The sequence below is a fragment of the Syngnathus floridae genome, chromosome 3 (genome assembly GCF_059516105.1).
Source record: "Syngnathus floridae isolate MCC-2025c chromosome 3, RoL_Sflo_1.0, whole genome shotgun sequence".
Taxonomy (NCBI): Eukaryota; Metazoa; Chordata; class Actinopteri; order Syngnathiformes; family Syngnathidae; genus Syngnathus; species Syngnathus floridae.
The window spans coordinates 2444954-2466414 of NC_142415.1; the positions used below are offsets into that span (position 1 = coordinate 2444954).

The 21461-nt window shown below is 44.1% G+C and overlaps 1 protein-coding gene across 1 annotated transcript in view; it reads left to right on the plus strand.

The window, feature by feature from the left end:
- The window catches only part of tmc3 (transmembrane channel like 3), a 112279-nt gene that overhangs the window by 17090 nt on the left and 73728 nt on the right, over positions 1 to 21461 (plus strand). The window lies entirely within an intron of this gene.

Consider the following 21461-nt stretch of genomic DNA (forward strand, 5'->3'; position numbering starts at 1 on the left):
AGGAAAATAGTCTGTTTCGTTTGTGCCGTGTTTGTGCTGCAGCAAAAATTAGCACAAACGTAGCACAAACGAAACAGACCATTGCCCTAAAGGACACGTATCATGGAAGATCGACTTTTTTCCCTTTTAAAATCATTCTCTTGTGTATCTGGAGTATCCAAGAGTGTAGAAAAGTGTAATATAACCCTCCAGGTGCTACAGAGATACTGTTATGATCATTTTGGGGGGCTATTTTTTACTCTGTTCAGATTTCTTTGTTTTCTATGACATTTTTTTATCTATTACATTACATCCGTTGAGGGGGAACAAACCAAACAAGGTAATGGGTGTTGCCAAACAAAAATCTGAATAATAAACATGGCGGATAAGCGGAAAACCGGAAACAGAAGTAGGTTCTGCGATTTTTTTTTAACCATTTTAATACTATATATTATACTGCAACCAAGAACATATTTATTTCGCCATGTTTAAAACGAATCCACCTAGTTTATAACTCGGTGAGACTTTTGCAGTCCAAACAACTCAAGGATGCTGAAATAGAGAGATCAAAATGTTCAATTGTTGGATGCATCAATTCATTGCATCGTCCTCCAACCTCAGAACCTCAAGGAAGTGCCTGGCCAAATTTCATTTTTCAAGCAGTGTTCCCACATCTGTGGGCAAAGTCCTGCTTGTTCGAGGGCGAGTGTCTCAGAATTGTTTGGTCAGTATCGAGAAGGATTGACTGAAAGACTTTGTTTCGTTGATGGTTCATTTCCTTCAATCTATGGAAACGACGGACACAGTAAAGTGGTAAGCTTGAGATGAAACAAAAATATTAAACTGCATTTCATTTCAATATTATTGCGTGACTATGATGCAGTAGTTTTCATAGCTTTCTGCCGATTATAGAGCTGTGCGCTCTGTTTTCACTTTATGTGGTTGTATTTTGAGTAGTTTTATCAGAAGAATTGCATCGAAGGTGCTGTATTATTCTTGGGCAACAGAATCTGTTGAATGCAATCGTTAGCTTCTCGCTAATGCTAGAATTAGCTTACTGGTTAACTTGACTGCAGTGCTTGTTTACAAGACGTGTTGATAAATATTGTGAGGAGATTTATTTTGTTACATGTGATCTATGTATGGACAAGTCATCTGCCGTTGACATCTCTTAATCAATCAAAAAGTTTGCTGCGTAAGTAAACGCTACCTCAGCTAAAAAACTAGTTATATGTCTGACCGGAAAGGGTGCATATCACCAGCTCAGTGGCCTAGTAGTAGAGTGTCCGCCCTGAGACTGGAAGGTTGTGGGTTCAAACCCCGGCCGGGTCATACCAAAGACTATAAAAATGGGACCCATTGCCTCCCTGCTTGGCACTCAGCATTAAGGGTTGGAATTGGGGGGTTAGATCACCAAATGATTCCCGAGCGCGGCACCGCTGCTGCTCACTGCTCCCCTCTCCCCCAGGGGATGGATCAAAATCACATGGGGATGGGTTAAATGCAGAGGACAAATTTCACCACACCCAGATGTGTGTGTGATGATGATCATTGGGACTTTAACTTTAACTTAACTTGTGTCCTGGAGGGAGTGGGATGTGAAGTACTCATTTACATTTAAAGAGACCGCACCAAAACGGCTTGGGCTGAGCCGCACCTCAGAACAAGTATAAAAGAGGGACCTGTGATGTTATCCAAACGAGGAATTCAGACAAAAGCATCATTGTTCCACTTTATATAAGCTACAACTAAATGAGTAAAACTTAAAATGGAAGAATTTATAAACGTGATACGTACGTAAGCTTTAAATTTTGCGTGTGGTGGGGGAGCCACTTTCACGCAGGTCATGCAAGTGTACGGTCTTAATGCCTAAAAAAAAAGAAAATTACATCAAATAGTTATTAAAAGAGGTGGAATGGTGGTTGACTGGTTAGCACGCTGCCTCACAGTGCAGAGGTTTTGGGTTTTGCCCTCTTATGTGGAGTTTGCATGTGCTCTTCCCTCTCTCCACTCCAAATTGCCCATTGGAGTGAGTGTAACAGCGGATGGTTGTTCGTCTATTGTGCCCTGCAATTGGCTGGCAACCAGTTCAGTTTGTCCCCGCCTACTACCTGAAGTCAGCTGGGATAGACTCTAGCATGCCTGCAATACTTGTGAAGAGTAGCGGTTCAGAAAATGGATCGATAATTTTTAAAACTTAAGCTTGGTTCTCAGCATGATAGTTGAATTATGAACTATCCTTGCTGTAAGTTTCAAGTCCCGAAGGACATGCTCCAAATTCCCAATTCAGGAGTATTTCATTGTTTTGGAAAAAGAAGGCAAAACAGAAAAAATAATGAAAAGAAAAGGTTTGGGTCCTTGGTTTTCATGTTTGTTTCATGTATTGTTTTGTACCTCGATTTCTTTCTTTCTTTCTTTCTAATATTTGAATTTCAATAATAGTGTTAATGTATATGTTTTTCCATATTACAGGCCCTAGGTATTGCTTTAATCAAATAAGGGCCTGATCCTGAACATACACTTGACACTGATTAAATTGTACACTATTTATGTCACATTTATATTTCATTCCGACCGTTGTCATCATTCACCGTGAGTTTAATCAAAATGTGTCTGGGAAGAGTAGTTTAAGTAAATATATGTCTAGCACAACATCAGAATATTTGCTGAGATCCGCTCTTTTTCGATAATTTTCTCTTGTGCTAAAATATCTGATTATCACAGCCATGATGATTGGAAAAAAACAACAAACAGACAAGATTCCCTTCCCATGTGTTTTAGAAATTTTCTGTTTCTGTTTCACCAAGATAAACTCAGGCTATGGAAAGCTATGTTGGGCAATGCAGTCAGAGTAAATTTATGTCCTGTTGTGATAGCGCTATTTAATTACAGTGTTAAAGCTGCTCAGGCTCCATTAGAATAAATTGTCTTTAAGAGAGCAGTGTGACAATGAATAATTAATATGCAATTTGGTGTCTGGTTGAGTGAAAATTCAGCATTTCATCTGATGTGACCTTCAAATCACAATTTTCAACTGATGCAGTTGGATTAGGCCTTGAATAATGCTCCACTGTTGTTTTGACACAGATGTCTAGATTTGACATAAACAACAGCAATAATAATTGTAAAATACAGTCAAACCTCGGTTTTCGACCACAATCCGTTCCAGAAGGCGGTTCGAAAAGTGAATCTTTCGAATTCGGAATCTATTTTCCCTATTACAAATAATGGAAAAAAATGTAATCCGTTCCAAGACTAAAAGACGCCTTTTTTAAGCATTTTTTCATTTGCGCATTTTTGTCTGATCGCGCAACTGCAGCGCACCGCCAAACGCGCAACCGTAGTGCTCCGCCGACCTCACAACTGCACCGCGCTAGTCGCATTATTGTGACAGAGCCGTCGCTGAAATTTAGAAAATATTTTTAAAGTCCTGCTGTACTTTCCAAAACTTTAGTGGACCTCAGTGCGCAGGGAGCGTAATTTGGTCCGATCGTGCAACCGCAGCGCGCCAGGCGCTCACTGTCGCATTGCTTTAAGAGCGTCTTTGTGTTTTAGGATGGCTTTACTGCTCCCAGTTGCTTTCTTTGGAGGCATAATTAGGGGTTAATACAATCCTCAAAGTAACGAAAATACAATAACAAGTCAGTCGGCATCTGGGCCGCGCGGTCGGGTTTTCTCGGGTCCTCCCGGCTTATTTCGCAAGGTTCGACCTCCGAATTTTGCTCGACAACCGAAGTGAAAAAATTAGAATTCCGATTTGTTCGAGAACCGGGATGTTCGAAAGCCGAGGTTTGACTGTATAGACCTAAAATAGATGTCTAAATTAGGTTTATGTGTAGACCTAATATAGACGTCTAAATTAGGTCTACAGATAGACCTAGTATAGACGTCTATTTTAGGTCTATTTAGAGACGTAATTTAGACGTCTATAAAATAACCTAAAATAACCCAATTTAGACGTCTATTTTAGGTCTATATATAGACGTAATTTAGACGTCTATAAAATAACCTAAAATAAACTAATTTAGATGTCTATTTTAGGTTTTTAAATACATAGACGTAATTTAGACGTCTATAAAATAACCTAAAATAGAGGTCTATATCAGGTTACAGAAATAACCAATTCACATGTACGATCAATATGCTTGTTAAACACACATCCAAACAACTGTACATTATCTATACAACTTACAGCTGGTTCAGACTTTAAAATTTCGAAATGTGATCATATTTAATGTTTATATATTAGACATCTATTTTAGGTCTATACGGAAACCAATTTTAGACGTCTAAATTAGGTCTATACAAGACCAGACGTCTAATAGACGTCTATGGCTGACAGGGTTAGCTGCCAGCTAACAGCTGATCTACCGGGCAACAGCAGATTGAGCTGTCAATAATTGCTGGGTCCAAAGCAATATGGGGCCGAAAAAAAACCTGACCATGTCCACGGAGGATGTCGAGGACATAAAAAAGTCACCTGACTTTCTTTCAGAAGAAGTTTCTGCTGTGAGGATGCAGCAGAAAAAGATCTTGGCACTGGAGGAAGAGGTAAAGACGCTCTGTATGCTCAATGCAGAGAAGGACAAGCGGCTTGCCCACCTTGAAAGTCGGATCGCAGACCTTCAGCAAAATACTAGAATAGATGACATTGTCATCACTGGAATATCAATTAAACCACTATCTTATTCAAGGGTGGTGACGGCAAGCAGCGACGGCTGTGAGCTATAGGCAAGCTCAGCCAAGCAACAAGTGGCTGCATTTCTGCAAACAAAAGGAATTACTATGGACTCCAACCAGGTTGAGCCTGTCATCCGCTACCCAGAAGACACAGAAGTGACAAGCCAGCGGTCATTCTGAGATTTGTCAACAGGAAGCACAAAATTGCACTCCTTAAAGATGGTAAGATGCTCAAAGGCACAGATGTCTACATAAATAAACATCTGACAAAGACCAACATGGACATTGCAGAGAAAGCACGTTACCTGAGAAGAATGAAAAAAAAATTGCAAGATATACAGCAATCCCTCGTTTATCGAAGATAATTGGTTCCAAAAACCACCCACGATAACTGAAATCCGCGAAGTACGGTCACCCTCTCATCTATACATTTTTTTGTTTTTTTTTGTTGAAATCTGTACATTTTTTGTGTGTTAATAAATGTATATGAAACCATTTATGTGCATATTTTATTAGAACATTAAATAATTGTTTCAAACATGTAAATAATACATTAATAGTATAAATAACATACAGAAAATTTTGTATAAATATTGAAAATATAAATACCGTATTTATTTTAATTATCGCCCAGGGCTATAATTAGAGAAGGGGTATGTCCAACAGGGGGTGTGGGTGATTAATAGAGAACACTTTTTGTCCGATCACCAAGGGGCACTGAAATGGGTGATATGTATATTTTCGTCATGTAGTTTGCAATACCTGCATTTCCACTTCCACTTCCACTTCCAATCCCTTAGACCTTTGTCCGTTGGGGCACCGCTGAGGATTTGACAGTCAGTTTTCTCCATTCCTCTCTGTTCTCCGCTGTTCTCAATAGCTCGTATGTTTTTAGGCCTGTCCAATCCTTTATGTTGTCCTCCCATCTCTTTTTCTGTCTTCCTCTCTTTCTGCCTCCGTTCACTGTGCCTTGCAGGATCGCCTTGGCAAGTCCTGTTGATCTTGTGACATGGCCGTACCATTCCAGTTTCCGCCTTTTGACTGTCGTTAGTAGGTCGACGTATGGTCCGATTGCACTCTTTACACATGATTTTACCTCTTCGTTTGTGATGTGGTCTTTGTAAGATATTCCAAAGAGTCTTCTGTAGCATCGCATTTCCAGTGCCTTGATTCGCTTTTCAGTGTCTGCTGTTAGGGTCCAGGATTCACAAGCATATAGAAAGATTGAGATTACTAGGGAGCGCATTAGTCTGATCTTCGAGCTGGTAGAGATATTTTTGTTGTTCCAGATGGTCTTCAGCTTGGTCATTGCATTTGTTGTTTGGGCAATCCTGGCAAGTATTTCGGGTTTAGATCCTTCATCTGAGACCACAGCACCTAGGTATTTAAAGTTGTTGACTACCTCTAGGGTCTGGTTGTTGATCTTGATGTCTCCGGTGAATCCGTTGGGGTTGTTGGTCATTAGTTTTGTTTTTTCTGCACTTATCTCCATGCCATAGTCTGTGGCTGTCTCTTCTAATCGGTGGATCAGGTCGACTAGTTCTTGTTCGTCGCCGGCAAGACCATCAATATCATCTGCAAAGCGGAGATTGGTGATCTTTCTGCCTCCAATGCTCACTGAGCCTTCATGTTGTTCAAGGAACTCTGTCATTATTCTTTCAAGGAAGATGTTGAAGAGCATGGGGGATAGCAAGTAACCTTGACGCACTCCTATTGTTGTCCTAAACCACTCTCCTGTGTTGTTTTGTAGGTATACCGCGCCTGTGGCTGTCTTGTATAAGTTCTCAATGACTGCAATTATATTCTCATTGATGTTATAGAGTTTCATGGTTGCCCAAAGCGCTTCATGCCACACGCGGTCGAATGCCTTCTTAAAGTCGATGAATACGTGGTAAAGATCCTGTTGGTGTTGCTGGTACTTTTCGCACAGTATCCGAAGATTGAATATTTGTTCTGTGGTGCTGCGACCTGGTCTGAATCCAGCCTGTTCTTCTGCTATTATCTTTTCGGCTTGGGGCATTAGTCTTCTTAATATAACTTTTAGTATTACCTTACTGGTACTGATGAGGCTGATAGTGCGGTAGTTTTGGCAGAGCTGGACGTTGCCTTTTTTGAGAAGGGTGATAATAAGTGATTGTGTCCATGATGTTGGCCACTCGCCTGTTGTCCAGATTTTGTTGCAGAAAGTGCATCTATGATCGGGTCACCCCCCGCCTTGATCAGTTCCGCTGTGATGTTATCCACGCCTGGTGATTTTCCTGGTTTTAGTGACTGTACTGCTGTAACTATTTCTTCTCGCAGTATAGGGTCCTTGTGATTGTTTGTTGCTGCAGGGGCAGTAAGGACTTTTGGGTTGCCTTTTATTTTATGTGTGTATAGTTCGGAGCAGTATTCTGTCCATCTCTTTCTCACTTGTGCTTCTTCGGTTAAGCAATTCCCTTTGGAGTCTTGTATTATTGTGGTCCTTGATTGCTTTGTGGAGGTGAGGTCTTTGATTGTCTGGAAGGCCTTTTTACTGTTGTTTTTGAGTAGGCTGTCTTCAATATCTTTGCACTGGTCTCCAATTCACGCTACTCTAGCTTGGTTTGTTTCTTTTTTAACTCGTAGGTTGGTCTTTCTGTATTGTGTCAGGCCCTCTGTTGTGTTCTTTTTCCATCTCAGCTCTCTGCGTTTATCACATAGCTCCAATATTTCGTTAGTTATCCATGGTTTCTTCTTCGGGCAGTGTTTTCCGATAATGTCACTAGCTGTTCCAGTGATGGCTGAGGTAAAGGAGTGTGTTAAAGATTCTACATCTACATCTTCATTCAATGCGAGTAGTGGTGCAAAGTTTCCTCCGATGTTGGCCTTGAAGGATTCCAAAATGGTAGGATCTTTCAGCTTTTCTAGGTTGAATTTTAGTCTCGTGCCCCCAGCTTTCTGGATCTTTTTCAGACATAGGGAAAAGGTCATCATTACGAGGCTGTGGTCACTTCCAATATCTGCTCCTGGGAATGTTCTTGTCCTTGCGATGTTCACACCAGATTTGAAGCGTTGTTGGATCATGATATAGTCAATTTGGCTTTGGTAGAGTCCTCCTGGGCTGAGCCAGGTCATTCTTCTTGATTTCTTGTGTGGCCCCAGAGTGTTCATGATTTTAAGTTCATTCAAGCTGGCAAATTCAAGAAGCCGCAGCCCTCTGTCATTTGAGATGTCATTACAGTAGGGTCCACATGTATTTTTCCAGTCGTTGAAGGCATCCTTTCCTATCTTTCCATTCCAGTCACCCTGCACGACTAATATGTCTTTTTTTGTGTGTTTCGTCAATTACTTTTTGTAGTTGATGGTAAAAGTCTTCGACTTCTTCATCTGGGTGGTCTGTTGTTGGTGCATACGCTTGTATTATGGTGAGGTTGAAAGGCAGTGATTTCAATCGTATGGTTATGATCCGGCTGTTGATGGGTCGGCATGCAACTACTGCCCCTGTGATCTCTTTGTTAACAAGGAACCCTACTCCATGTTCATGGCGGTCTTCTCTGCCACTAAAATAGAGTTTATGATTCTCTGGTGTGGTTCTTTCTCCAAAATTCTTGTAGCGCACTTCGCATAGATCTAAGATGTTCCATCTGTATCGTTTCATTTCATGGTCCAATTGTTCCAACTTCCCAATACCCCTGAGGGTCCGCACATTCCATGTGCCAATGACGATGTTGTTCCTGGCACGGATGCTCTTATTTGATCCATCAGTAGCATATTTTCCACTCCCGCCCTGACAGCCCTCGACGGAAGAGGCGGTCCTTTTTAACCCGGGCGACGACCGAGCCGGTATGGAATTTTTTGTAACTGTTGTTCTCTCTTGCGGTGTCTTGGGCATTGTCGCGTGGCGGAGCCCATCCCTCTCCACGCCAGACCACAGCCGATGTCCTCCCACTCAGAGGCTTGCCCTGGTCCCGAACACATAGCCGTTGGATTCCTCCTGGATCCTCTTCCGCCTTGGCCGTTCGCCCCCACTAGGGGGGTTCGCCCAGTGATGTTGTGTTAACATCACCCCCTCACACGGTTTGGCACGCTTGCTGAAGCGAGTGACCGGGCATATGGCGCTTGGAGCCACGTGTGAGAGATTAGGAGATGGAGGAGAACCAGTGAGCCTGACAATCCCAAGGGAATCAGCAGTCAGCCATCAAAGGTACTATCTCTCTCCAGAGCCCCCTATACCTGCATTTCACTGGTGTTCTTAACACTAGAACAGCGGCTGTTTTGATCTACCTCTAACAGCGGGGTGTGTCAATTGACGCTCCGTCGATGCGACACGATACCGTCGCACATCACATGTTGCACACGTAATGTTATCGCAATCATCTTGTTCGAGCGCACGCCCTGATAATGTAATTGTGTGAGAATATTGTAGCGGAGTGACGAGTGTAATTGTATCATAGTTTATGGAGAAAAACTATTTAAAAGGGACATTCGACGTGCTGTCAAATCAGTCATATTTAAACTTGCGCAATGACGTCGGCGTGCGGTCGCGGAGGAAAACGTAAGTTTTGGGGGGAATTTTTAGCATTATGGGCGATAATTAGCGGTATCAATGTTTTTTATTTATGTCATTGCTAACACACACTGGGCGATTATTAGAATATGGGCGATAATTACAATAAATACGGTATTATGTGTGTGCATGTAACATGTTAACAAGAAGTATTGGGCAGGCTAACAAGTTAGCGGTAAGATGCTAATTCGCGACCGTGCTAACACGCGAAAACGGACCTCTAAAGGAATTTAAACAAACCTTTAGAGCAATACTACATTGTCCTAAAGGTTAGACACGTGATCGTTCATTTCTCTTGTTAGGAGACCCACTTACATCGTCAATGACTCCTGTTCCACTGTAAGACATATGTACACGAACGTAAAACAGGAAGTGGTATCGCCTGAAAACGGCCTTCAAAATAATCACGCTACCTCAACGCTAACGTGAAATGATATGATGTGTTCATAATTTCACACATAAGTCAGTCAGCAAAACATAAAAATCTATTTTTTTTGAATATCTAAATGAAATCTATTGGCGCAGGCAGCAGATTCTGGCCTTGGTCTTATTACTGCTTGGAATTATTGAATTATTTGCTCTTCTGGACGGGGATGTGATTTATACTCAGGAGTGACTTATGTCACAAACTATGAAAAAAACTGCGACTTATAGTCCGGAAAATAGGGTAATTCATATCAGTTGTTCTGGAACCGTTCAAGGTTTTCCATCCCAAGGTATGTCAACCTTGAGCTCACGATTAGACTCAAGTTTGCTGAACCATCTACCTCGAACATGACCCAGTTGACGTGGACGTATACACTGAGCACCAGTTGATCGTGCTAACTGGGGAACTTAATTGGATTTCCAAGTACATATTTTGCGTAGGTCAATGTGAGCCATTGATGGCCAAAACAGCCCGTAGAGGATTCTCTGTTTGTTCTACATATGATTCTAAATCTGTTAAAAAAAATATTCTGCCTGCTCATGATGTAGTATTGGTCAACTGAAGACCCGTTGTTAGCTCAATTTAATCGAAATTCACATTGCAGGCAAGTGTAACCCACATCTGATTTTTTGCCCATCTGTGCCTGTCCGTGATGTGTCTGATTTCGTTTTGTCTGACAATCTGAATAGTATGATTTTTAGTACGAAATACGATTATATCCCAAATCCAACAAGAGTCGTTTTCATATGTGGTCCCAGATCCGCTACGTCAGATTTTATGCAACCTGAACAATTATGTAACATAGATCAGTCTTCGACGTCAATATGCAATCCGCACATCCAGGGTGACAGACTGCTATGGAGGGAAATTGACTCTGTTAATCTGTAAAGTTAAAGTTTTTTTGGGTAAAGGTATTGACTTTATATTTGACTTAAATTCAACCCCAATTAAAACATAAAGCATTAAATGGAGGGTCATTCATTACATACGGCAATGATGTGACGCCATCTTTAGCATCATCTCCATGAGAACAGATCGAAAAGCCTCTCCTTATTTTCCCAAAATACTGCCTTTCTCCATTCTCCCGACTCGCTCCTCTGCAGATATGAGGTAACAAAATAATGAGCTACACGCTGGACCATATTTACTTGCATAATACCGCCATTGCAAGGTGTGATGTGGTGATTGGTGATTTTACTTAAAACTGCAGTCAGCTCAAGCATATTCACAATTCATCACCCACATCATCCACCCATCACATATTCGCAAATTGTTTTTCTTTTTTTTCAAAATGTTTCATTATGTGTTCATACATTTTCCAGACTTATTTTTCTCAGTTCCAACCATTTTCTTTGGTATCTCGAATGATTCAAACGGAATCAAGTCCGTTCTCCCCCCCACCATTGACCCTTTCCAGTTTGCGTACCGTGCCAAGCGGGCCTCTGAGGATGCCATCTGCTCTGCCCTCCACTCGGCCCTCACCCACCTGGAGAGAAAGGACTCATATGTGAGGTTGCTGTTTGTGGACTTCAGCTCTGCCTTCAACACCATTGTGCCGCCGCGACTGCAAACTCGACGAGCTGGGCCTCAGTACCTCCCTCTGCAACTGGCTACTGGACTTCCTCTGTCAGAGGCCTCAGGTGGTGCGTGTTGGCGACAAAATCTCCGCCAGCATCACGCTGAGCACAGGGCCCCCCCCAGGGCTGCGTGCTCAGTCCATTGCTCTTCACCCTGCTGACGCATGACTGCACTGCGACCTACAGCGACAACCGCATAGTGAAGTTTGCTGACGACACGACTCTGGTGGGTCTCATCACGAAGGGCGACGAGACTCGGTACAGGTCGGAAGTTGACCTTCTGACCACGTGGTGCAGGGACAACAACCTCCTGCTGAACGTCAATAAGACCAAGGAAATCGTTGTTGACTTCCGGAAGGGTCACACGACACACCTGCCGCTGATCATCGACGGTGCTGTGGTGGAGAGGGTGATCTGCACCAAGTTCCTGGGGGTGCACATCAGTGAGGACCTCTCCTGGTCCGCAAACACCTCGTCACTGGCAAAGAAAGCTCAGCGCCGCCTGTACTTCCTGCGGAAGCTCAGGCGTGCATGTGCTCCTCAGGCAGTCCTGTCTACATTCTACTGTGGCACCATTGAGAGCGTCCTCACCAGTTGCATCGCTGTCTGGGGTGGTAACTGCACTGAACAGAACTTGAAGGCGCTGCAGCGCATAGTGAATACGGCTGGTAAGATTATTGGTGCTTCGCTCCCCTCCCTGAAGGACATTTACACCTCCCATCTCGCCCGCAAGGCAACCTCGATTGCCAGAGATGTGAGTCACCCGGCTCACTCTTTGTTTGACCTTCTGCCCTCTGGGAAGAGGTACAGGAGCCTGCGCTCCCGCACCACCAGACTCGCCAACAGCTTCATTCTCCAGGCTGTTAGGGCCCTGAACTCGCTACCCCCTTCTGCGTAGCGTGCGGCACTGTTGCGCTATTTTCGGGAATGTCTGCTTGCTCCTTTTTTTTTTGCTCCTCTTATTTAATTATTTATTTGTTGTGTTATTTATTCATCATTTATTCAGCACGCTTTTGTTATACTTGTTTACTTGTTTGTCTGTTGTGAGCCATGTCTTGTCACCGTGGGATAGGGGGGAACGAAATTTTGGTTTCTTTGTGTGTCTTTGGCATGTGGAGAAATTGACAATAAAGCTGACTTTGACTTTGACTTTGACTTTGATTACGTGTGGTTGCGGTCCACGAGGCCATCGGCTCGCTAAAAGCTACAAAGAAGTGGTTGATGTCTCCAACAAAATGAAATGAAAAAAATGAAAAAAATGAAAAAAAACACGGAAAAGTAGCCGGGGTCTACTAGTACCCCGGAGTCTCCCCCCCCCCCCCCCCCATGGGGGCCGCAGTGGGCCAGGGGCCACAGGCCCCCATTGGGGGCTGCAGGGGGCCAGGGGTCACAGGCCCCTATTGGGGGCCACAGGACCCACAGCCCCCCATTGGGGGCCACAGGGGGCCAGGGGCAACGTCCCGGAGGGAGCCCAGGTGGCAAAGCTCCCTGGAAACTCCTGGATTTTGGCAGTATGGCAAACCTAAAACCATTAATTTCATCACTCCATTTCAACAGTTTTGTTAAAAAAATATTCCTGCTTGGTGGGCTATCAAGGTGAATATAATACATCAAAATGGCACAATCAATTCTGGAGTTTTTCCTTTTGACAAAAACTGTTCATTTTTTGCAACATATATCTACAACCACATTTACTTCATGACCCTGTGATATTACGCGCCGAGAGAGACTAACAACAATGAACACTCTTAGAAACTGGTTTATTTTTAGTTAAGAAACAACAAATTATAATTATAAAGTGATTGCCGGTACATACAGTTCAAAATTCGTCTTCATCGTCGCTATTTCCGAAAAGCTCGTTCCATTCGTTTTCGTTTAGTTTGTCGTCATAAAGGGCATCTTCTTGGTCTTCTCTATCCTCAGTTTCCTCCTCCTCTTCCCAGATAAGGTCGTCTTCTGTCCCATCGAGAGCGTTTGGCGATGTTTTCTAAGTGCCAACGGCTCTTGCGCCATAAAGAGTCCGCCTCGGCTGGTTCCCCATGTCGGCCAGAACAAGTAAAAATTCGGCCTCTTCCCCTGGAAGTCCGGCCAAGTTTGGCGAATATTTTCTAAGTGCCAACGACTCAACCGCCGTAAAGTGTCCGCCTCGGCTGGTTCCCCATGTCGGCCACCACAAGTGAAAATTCGGCCTCTTCCCCTGGAAGTCTGGCCAAGTTTGGCAAATATTTTCAAAGTGCGAACGACTCAACCGCCGTAAAGTGTCCGCCTCAGCTGGTTCCCCGTGTCGGCCACCACAAGTGAAAATTCGGCCTCTTCCCCTGGAAGTCCGGCCAAGTTTGGCGAATACTTTCTAAGTGCCAACGACTCAACCGCCGTAAAGTGTCCGCCTCGGCTGGTTCCCCGTGTCGGCCACCACAAGTGAAAATTCGGCCTCTTCCCCTGGAAGTGTGGCCAAGTTTGGCAAATATTTTCAAAGTGCGAACGACTCAACCGCCGTAAAGTGTCCGCCTCGGCTGGTTCCCCGTGTCGGCCACCACAAGTGAAAATTTGGCCTCTTCCCCTGGAAGTCCGGCCAAGTTTGGCGAATATTTTCTAAGTGCCAACGACTTAACCGCCGTAAAGTGTCCGCCACGGCTGGTTCCTCCGGTCGGCCAGAACAAGTGAAAATTCGGCCTCTTCCCCTGGAAGTCTGGCCAAGTTTGGCGAATATTTTCTAAGTGCCAACGACATTCATTTAGACATGGCGATTGAATGTTTACGTACCGGTAGTTATTGTCGTTGCTTGACGCGCAATGACTCGCACATTCGCTCAATACCCAGCACTTCCCCCTAGCAGTCATCGTCGCTGCCTGGCTTTCGATGTCCGTTATTGAGGTGAGAATATTTGAAATTGTTGCTGAGGATACGTGTTAATGTGACGAACGCTTTATAATGATTTAGTTTCTCGCTGTTTGATGAGCCTGACGGACGCACATCCACGCACAATGAGATGCATGAGAAACGGCCTTGGTTACCATCACATTTGAAGCGATGAATACGAAGTTAAATTTTATGGCTCGGTGTAAAAGTCGAGGTCGATTTTTTTTGGTCGATTTTGGATCGAAAAAGGTCGACTAATACACCGGCAAATACGGTAAATCACTGCATCGTCCACCCCAACACCAGGCCGGTAAGCAAACTGCAGCGGGTCCAGCTGGGCTCCCACTAGTGAACGCAGGTGACCCAGGATGATCCTCTCCATAGTCTTCATCAGGTGGGAAGTCAAGGCAATAGGCCTGAAATGGTTAGGCTCCTTGGGGCGCGACACCTTCGGTACGGGGACCACGCAGGAGGTCTTCCACAGTCCTGGGACCTTTTTCAGGCTCATGCTCAGGTTGAACAGGTACATGACCACGCCACTCAGCTGGTCTGCACAGTCCCTGAGCAGTCTCGGCCAGATGCTGTCTGGGCCCGGGGCCTTCCCTACCTTTATCTTTCTGAGGTGACTCCTCACCTGAAGATATGCAAAGGAGAGGGGAATGTCGGAAGACCGGGGTGATGGAGTGGAGACAGAAGAGTGACTCCAGGGGATTGAGAGGGGGTTGGTGAGCTGGCGGGGGGCGGGGGGGACTGGAGTGATGAAGGTGGCAGAATGAGGTGCGGAGCGAGGTGAAGGGGCGGGGGGGAGGCGGAACCAAATCTGTTGAAGAACAGAATGAGTTCGTCTGCCCAGTCCTTGTCCCCATCAGCTGGTTTCCGATCAACCCCTTTACCATGGCCCGAGATAGACTGCAGACCCCTCCAGACGTTTCTGGCGTTAAGTCCCATTTGCTTCTCCATGCTCCTCCCATAGTGCTCCTTCCCCGGCCTGATCTTCAGCCGGAGTTCCTTCTGGATTCTACGCAGCTCCACCACATCCCCCGAACCAAAGGCTCTCTTCTTCCCATCAAGCAGAGCCTTTATCTCGGACGACACCCAGGGTTTGTTATTGGGAAAACACCGGACCAACTTGGAGGGCACGGTGGTCTCCACACAGAAATGTATGTAGTCCGTAACGCAGTGGGTCACGCTGTCAATGTCACTTCCATGGGGGCCACAGAGATTTTCCCAGTCTTTACTCTCAAAGCAGTCTCTGAGCCTGGCAGTGGATTTCTCAGACCACAACATCACAGACCTCCTCTCAGGTGGACGCCGTTTGACCACCGGGGTGTAGTCTGCGACCAGATGGACAAGGTTGTGATCCGAGCGACCAAGTGGGGGGAGGGGGGAAGAGGTGTATGCATTCTTGACATTAGCATACAACAGGTCCAAAGTTCTATCGTTTTTGGTGGGGCAGTCAACATATTGCGTAAAGGTGGGGAGAGAAGAGGCCAGGGAAGCATGATTGAAGTCCCTGGAGATGAGGAGGAGAGATTGGGGGTGCTGGGTTTGAAGCCTAGAAACGATAGCGTGGATCCGGTTCGTAGTGGTAGCAGCAACAGCCGAGGAAGGGATGTACACAGTTATAGCAATAACATGTGAAAAGTCCCTCGGGAGGTAGTGCGGTCGCATGCTAACCACCAACAGCTCCAAGTCACTGGAGCAGAGTCGCTCTTTAACGCTGACGTGTCTGGGATGGCACCATCTATCGTTCACAAACACAGCGAGTCCCCCACCTCTCCTCTTACCGCTCTCCGTAGCACTCCTGTCAGCCCGCACCACTTGAAAACCGTCCAGGGAGAGCTGTGAGTCGGGCGAGAGATCATTCAGCCATGTCTCCGTGAAGCACACCCTAGCGCCGTTACCTCTTCCATTTTGCTTTGAAGAGATCTCACGTTTCCCATGATGACCAACGGCAAGCACGGCTTATTCCGCTGCCTGCACTTTACTCCGGCTCGGCATCCTCTTCTCCGCGGCCATATCTCCTTGGGGATCTCCGGCCGCAACCCGCAGGGAAGGGGTGTGTACTGCCAGGCTAACAGCTGATCGCAGGTGTAGACAATGGAGCCGAGTATGGATAGCTCACCCGACGCCGCACCAAAAAGTTCCAAAATCAGTAGTGAACAAACTATGAATGTTACAACGTGAACATCCATAGCCGCGCACTAGCCTAATTCAATAATGTCAAAAAGTGAAAAACAACAAAAAACTCACTATAACACAATCCAAAAACCAAAAGAAGGGAAGAAAGGACAGAGCTGCTTTAACAGGCTGCCACTTGAGCGGCGCCATCAAAGGCTTTTTTGGGGGAGCTTCAAAGACAGTGGACTGAAGCTAGAGTCCAGGTATCAAAAGCCACTGTTCACAGACATGTCTGGGAAATGGGCTACAATAGCCGTATTCCCATGGTCAAGCCACTTCTAAACTCAAGACAACAGAAGAAGCGTCTGACTTGGGCTATGGAAAAGAAGCACTAGACAGTTGCAGAGTGGTCCAAAGTCCTCTTTTCAGACGAAAGCAAGTTTTGTATTTCATTTGGAAGTCAAGGCGCCAGAGTCTGAAAAAAAGGCTGGAGAGGAGGAAAATCCAAGTTGCTTGAAATCCAGTGTGAAGTTCCCACAGTCAGCGATGGTTTGGGGAGCCATGTCAGCCGCTGGTGTTGGTCCACTGTGTTTCCTCAAGTCCAGAGTAAATTCAGATTTTAGAGCACTACATGCTTCCGTCTGCTGAAAAGCTCTATGGAGATGATGATTTCATTTTCCAGCATGATCTGGCAGGTGCCAAAACTGACTGGTGTACTGACCATGGCATTACTGTCCTCGATTGGCCTGCCAATTCCCTTGACCTGAACCCCATAGAGAATTTGTGGGGTATTGTGAAGAAGAAGCTGAAAGACACCAGACCCAACAATGCAAATGAGCTAAAGGCCGCTATTGAAGCATCCTGGGCATCCATAACACCGCAGCAATGCCACAGGCTGATTGCCTCTATGCCACGCCGCATTGATGCAGTTACCCGTGCAAAAGGATTACCAACCAAGTACTGAGTGCATCAATGGACATTTTCAAATGTTTGATTTTGTTTTGCTGTTATAAATATTTTTTTTTACTTGGTCTGAGGAAATATTTTAACATTTTGAGATAAGATATTTGAGTTTTCTTAAGCTGTAAACCATAATCAGCAATATTAAAATAATAATAGGCTTGCAATATTTCAGTTGATTTGTAATGAATCCAGAATGTATGACATTTTTTTAAATTGCATTACAGAAAATAAAGAACTTTATCACAATATTCTAATTTTCTGAGACAGTCCTGTACATGCTACTGTGCAGTCATAATGTTCAGTTATTTTTCTTTCTTTTCTTCATCAACATTTCCAGCACATTCAGTCTGGCTTTACGCTTACGCTGTGAATTGGGAACATTAGTGTCTTCTTGTGGAGTTGAAGTGCTGGGTTGTGGTGCTCTAGTAGTGGAGGACTGGGTGTCAGATGGCCTGGAGACAGTTAGTGCTGGTTGATGCACTGGGCCTGATGTATTTGCTGCTTCAGAGATGGACTGGTATGTTCCTGTATGAGGATTTGCAGTTGTTGAGATCGAGGGCACTGATGTAGATTGTCCTTTGGTGGATTTGTCCTGCGTGGTCGTGTTTGTAGGCAAACCATGCGTTCTCCTTGATGTGAAATTCTTAACTGTGGCAGATTTAGATGCAAGTCTTGAATGGTGCTTTTTGAGTGCTTTCCTTTCTGACCTTGCAGCACAGCGCTTTGCCTCTTCCTTGCTTTGTAGTTGACTCTTGTTCTTGAGCTGTAGTTTTTTCATCTTTTCTTTTTTGGCTTTTCTCTTTCTTTTGAGGTATTTTTTGTACTCACTGGCACATTGTCGCAAATTAACACAGTTTCTTGTCCACAACATCATGCTTGATGTCCTTTCTCTTGAAATAAGTGACAGCAGATGAATCCCTAGTTTTCAAATGGTACTTTACTGTTTGAATGGCACTTTAAGTCTCTATATTTATACAACATGATCTAATGTCCATGATGTCATCCATAGTATTAAAAGATGATTCAACCTGCGGTCCATGAAAGATACTCAAAACAAAGAACACCAATTTCCAGACAGCAGCATACTTGTCAAAAACAGCAACCTTAGCCCACCATTCATCCACCTTCATCTCTTTACTGTTGTACAAAGGAAGGTTGATATCTGACTGCGTCTGTTGAACTTGTAAAGAAAACCTCTCCTTTTCTTCCTCATTCAAAACTGCAACCATTTCCTGGAGCTGCTTCAGGCCTCGGGATGTCACAGCATGCCCTCTAGCTGCAGGATCAATGCACGAAATGGATCTTAGAAGCTTGTTATTCAATGGCATCTTCTTTTGCAGGTACTTCCCGCATACCTGGAATGCCCTGGTGGCTTTCCTCATAAAGTGCAGAACTGTGGAGCCATCCTTTCTGCTGTCTTTAATGATGGCTTGAACAGCTGTGCCTGTGAAGATGTCCTTCTCTCGTAAGAAAATCTCTGCATCTTCTAAATCCATGGGTTTCAGCTCACGGGAGGATGCTGGAATCCTTTCAGGCTTGACGTAGCATGCCAAAAAATCACGGCATAACTCTTCAAGCTTGTCATGGACGATATGGATTAGTGGTTCTGTGCTCTGGAAAAGACATACATATCTTTTCAAGATTGGCAGAGCAGACTGATAAAACTGAATCGTGAGACGACTTCGTTTGGCCTTGAAGAGGACTTTGTCAACGATGCGGGCTTTCCTGGCTTTGCCACCATCCTTCAGCTTCTTCCTTGACAGGGATTCTGTGATTTCTTTAATTCTCTGTCTGCTACTGATACTGACATTCATTCTTCTATAAATCTCCAGCATTATACACATGCCTCAGGTCAGAAGACACAAAGGCATAATAAAACACCTGCAAAGCGTCCCAGATCCTCAAAGTGCCGACAGACAAATCATATGCAGAAACCCAGCGGTGATCCACGAAGCGTTCTGGCACTGTGTATTTGATATGTAGAAGCTCTCTGACATGTTCTCTATGATCTGGAGACCACTTTGAGTCATTGTAGAGATCAGTAAACAGGCCTTCTGCCCAGTGTTCAAATACTGAACAAAACTGTTTACATGCATTGTGTACATGATGACAAATGTCGCCATCTATATACATCCAGAAGATGGGGTGCTTGATTACTGCGGATCCGGGTCTCCAGTCCACTCTTTGATCAGTGCATGACTGCGCACGAGTCCATCAGAACGGAAACCAGATTAGCCCGTGGTATTTCAAATTTTTCAAAAAGGTTGACAAGTTCCTTATGCAGAGACTCTGCATCAACGGTTATCACCTCCAATGAAGCCAAATGCTCTAGCACAGGGGTGGGCAAACTTTTTGACTTGCGGGCCGAACTGGGTTCTAAATTTGGACCGGAGGGCCGAACCAGGAGCAGATGGATGTAGTGTTTGTGTAAAGTAATATAAACGACCTGTAAAGGTCATTGCATAAAAGGTTTTGGCCTTTAGTAGGTAGTAAAGCATGGATATTTAAAAAAAGTTTTTGGAAAACAAATGCATTTATTAACAGCATTAAAAAAAAGAAAATTCACCAAAAAACTGCTATCAGTGATTCTCATAAACTACGACACGAACAGTCTCGGTCACTTCAGTGCCTGCAAGTCAGATTAAGGAAAGATGTTTATCTTATGAGATCACTTCAAACGGTAAACATTCCGACCAAATATATCATCTTGAAGAATCGGTGAAAGCATACATCCAAATAAAGTAATAAAAATGGCAACACGGTGAGGGGTATCGGAAAATCAGAGCAGAGTTTTAACTCACAAACACCTGGTAACAGAGGTGAGGAAACGGGAAACACTTCCTTAAAGTAAGCCTTAAGAACTTTACAGGTTAAGATTAGTCGCAAACAGGTGGTGCGTCAATATCCTTGAGCATCCTGCATTGTTTGAAAATGAGAATGGTCGCTAGTTTCAATCCCTGCTATTTGTACAAATCATATTCAAAATGCTTTTTTTTCTAACAAACCTGAGAGCTACCCCTTCATTTTCAGTGGGAACAGTGTTGTTGGACTCCCTTTTTTTGCTAGTGCGTCATAGTCTGGAGTAAAATTTGTTGTGGCAATTCTTAGGAGATATCCGAGGTGTTGGTCCGTTTACCTAGATTTGTGACGGTTTGATGTTGACGTCGCATACGTCGAGCCAAATTGTACACTCTTTTTTAAACACTCGGCACTCAGTGTCCACCTTGCTTTTCCTTGGGCGACTCATTTTAATGGATGGATTCCAGGGGAAGGTTTGTTGGTGGCTTTAGCTTAAAACTGTATCTGAAAGCTTAGCGCGCGAATTACAAGAATGCTGTCATCACAGCCCACGCTCTAAATTCGGCACTGATACAAATAGAGCGCGAGTGCGCCGTGTCCGTACTACTGAGTACGTACACGCACTTGTGAGTGTCCACCGAGCATTCTGACACGGCTTCCGGTAGGAAATGCGCAGGCGAGCGGTTCTCCATCTACAGGGTAACGCAGTCATTGCAGGCAAAATGACCAACAGAAATGCTTAATAATACAATTTATTCAGGGTTGGCGGGCCGGATTAAACGGTCCCGTGGGCCGGATGTGGCCCGCGGGCCGTAGTTTGCCCATTACTGCTCTAGCACCACCTTTCAATCCAATGTTGAGAAATAATTCACCAGAATAACAAGCATCCTCTTGTTGTTGTTGCTGGTGCTCTCATCAGTGTTGAGAGAAAAATGGCAGTTCCGGATGTTCTCAAGTGTTTTGTTATGCAGTGTTTTTGCAAGACCGTTCTTCATACGATAGGACACAGTTGTCAAATTGTCTAATGCCTTCTTGTCACGGGCAAGTTCCTTGGCAAGATCATTCATTAAAGGTGCCATGGACAGAGGGAGATTATTTTGTGCAACTACACCAAGAACCATTGCCTTTAAATAAATATAAGAAGCATTACATTTCATTAAAATAAACATACACCATAATTATTAGAAAAGGCTTCTCGAATAATTAAGAAAAGGCAGCTAATCTGATAATGTAATGTATAATGTAAAACACCATCACCACTTTGATCAAATTCCCTTCTATAACAATTTAAAAGAAGACATATTATAAACTACTAAATGAATAATAAATATATCTACACACCAAGATACCACTAGTTCTAAGCACCTACCAGTATATACATTGATCAACTTTACCATTTTCAATCCATGCCAGTTTGCTACATTAAGTAAAACAAAGATTAAAATACATTCTCATAAAACTTGTTCATCTTCATTTTTAAATATCATATCATATTGATTTCGCTAACACAAATTCATACCTGTGAATT